The following is a 2,859-nucleotide window of genomic DNA, read 5'->3' as shown; positions in this document are numbered from 1 at the left end:
GTGAAACTCACCCTAGTAGCGTGATCTATAGAATCTAAACGTTTAGAGGCTCGTTGTTGTCAGGCTCGGGAAGGGAAACGGCCTTCGGAAACGAGAGAGAGTGAAAGGAAAAGGTGTAAGGAATGAATGAGCTTTGATCGCTATTTATAGGCTGTTCTGGGCCATTTCACGTCGTGACATACCTAGGTCCACGTCGTGAACATCCATGAGTCACCCCATAGCTTTAACACGTGTTTTCTAGCCCCCGATTAGTGTCCCTAACACGTTTCACTTCGTGAACTTCATTTTCACTTCGTGACTTAAGGCGACTAGGGTTTCTGCCACGTGTCATGTCTTTAGACAGCTGCATCTTCGGAAGGTCATAACTTTTGCATACGAACTCCGTTTTTAACGTTCTTTATATCCACGTGCAGGTATTTCTGAGTACTACAACTATGTTTTGGACTCCAATAGCTAACTCTAAGTCTATTTTAAATTCATCTTATTATAGAGATTTATAGCGTTAGGGTTTATCATAACTTCTTCACGCGAAGTCAGATTTAGACGTTCTCTATATTTTTGGAATCGCATGGACGTATACTTTGAGTTGTATAATAAATTATGTATGAATGTTCATGCTTTAACGTGAATTACATAGTAAGTTTATCAAATTACTAGTTTAACAAAATCACATTAAATGATTGGCATAATCACATGTGATTGTTGTTGACCTATTTTGACTGGTGTTACACTAGATCCTTAGCCCTAATCTTGCATGCAGTTCTCATAATCATATCATAACATGTATGGGTATCTTGGGGAAAACTTACTTGAGCTCGGCCGGTCGCGCACATCACACATCTTGTTCTTTTCAAAGTTCTTTTCTCTTTTCAAACTTCTTTTCATTAAAAAAAGATTTTCCTTTTGAAAAGTTTTCATACCAAGTCCTCAGTTTGAGTTCATACACACCCGAGAGTGTATCCGAATCCCTCAAACTAAGGCTCTGATACCAACTTGTAACATCCCAAATTTCAAGGCCAAAAATTTCATTTTTAATTAAGTAACTAAATAATAGTTTACGAAAAACATTGCCAATATCATATCAATTTATAAAAACTGTAACAACGTGTCTCAAACCATGTTATCAATAGTAATAAATATCAGAGTACAATCCCAGAAAACTCAATGCGGAACTCATGTGTGTGTGTGATGCGCTGCTACACCGCCGATTCCTTCCCCTTGGATGAAGAGGTACCTGAAACCAAAACTGAAACTGTAAGCACAAAGCTTAGTGAGTTCCCCATCATACCACATATCATACAGTCACATAGCATACATGCTGTTGGGCAATTATGGGGTGCTCGACCTACCCGGTCCGGCCATTCTGGGGTGCCGACCTACCCATGTCAAGCCGTTCTAGGATGCTGACCTACCCATGTCAAGCCATTCTGGGGTGCTGACCTACCCTTCGGTCCTAACAAACAAGACATGAGAACTATTTCACCTCCTACTACTACCACATAATATCATAACATAATCATATTGTCAGGCATATCTGGGGTGCCCGACCTACCCTTCGGTCCTAACAACCGAACTTGGGGACTATTCCCCTACTACTACCACTATCACATATAACATATCATGCTAGCACATAAACTTATCAGGCAATAGAAAACCTAGATGAATATTACAAAGACAATCATCTAACATACAACTCCTACTTGTGGGTCGTCATTATGGTCGTAGACCCACAACTACTAGAAGGTAACTCACCTCACTGGTGCGTAGTGTCTGCAGTGATCTCGGTATGGAAATTGACTCTCCTCGACTCCTCAATCCCTACACGACAACTCTTCTAAGTTATCAACTCATACTCGTAACCCTTACAATGGTCGCTCAATCCCAGTCAACGTCAAAGTCAAATCCATGGACAAAGTCAACTTTTGGTCAAAGTCAACATCTGGTTGACTCGATTCGTCGAGTCCCCATATCCACAAAATTCCATAACCCCGTTCCTACTCGTCGAGTCTAGCAAGAGCTTGATGAGTTTGCCTTCAACAACACATCGGGCAATCTTCAACTGACTCGCCGAGTTCGTTCCTGAACTCACCGAGTTCATCTTCATCCATAAGAAGATGTTCAGTCTATGACTCGCCGAGTTCCCATTGAACTCGTCGAGTCCGTCTTCATAAGTTTGGAGATTACCTTGGACTCGCCGAGTTTGTTCATACACTTGCCGAGTCCTATGATTTTCAAGTCTAAGACAAACCCCTAGCAGGCTGAGTGTTCCTTCTATTAAACCAAAACCATTCCCAGAAGACGTTTTGGGGAAAAAACGACCCGGCTCGCCGAGTCACCCAAGTGACTCGCCGAGTACCTCTTTTTCCAAGACTATACAGTCAATTATACTGGGTCTTAGTGCATCTAAATCATATATCTGACCTCATAGGGTCCATTTTATACGTAAAGCTACGAACTTGATGTCCATGCATGGGGTTTTTGGCTCAAAAGGCTATAAAATGGGGTTTATAACATGCATGGGATTCCCATGGCCATAAAGTTGGCACCTTTATGCCATGGGAACCCTCAATGGTTCCATATCCGAAGCTAACACTACACAATATGAGCCAAACCCAAAGGTGGCTTAGAAATGTCCCAAAAATGGCAAGATCCAAGTCTTAAAGGGGATCTATCAAATGATAAGTCAAGGTTCAAGCTTTTTACCTTGAATGAACTAGAAATGGAGCAAAATCTCTGGATCCACTTGCTTCTTCAAGAACTCCCAAGATTCCACTTCTTCCTTCAACTTCAAACACACACACAAAAGGCACCAAAAGGCTCAAGAACACACAATAAGGGCTAGGATTTCAAGTTAGGGTT

This window comes from Lactuca virosa, chromosome 8 (assembly GCF_052849685.1).
Source record: "Lactuca virosa cultivar CGN04683 chromosome 8, Lactuca_virosa_CGN04683_v6, whole genome shotgun sequence".
NCBI classification, from domain to species: domain Eukaryota; kingdom Viridiplantae; phylum Streptophyta; class Magnoliopsida; order Asterales; family Asteraceae; genus Lactuca; species Lactuca virosa.
This window is presented reverse-complemented; position numbering follows the sequence as displayed.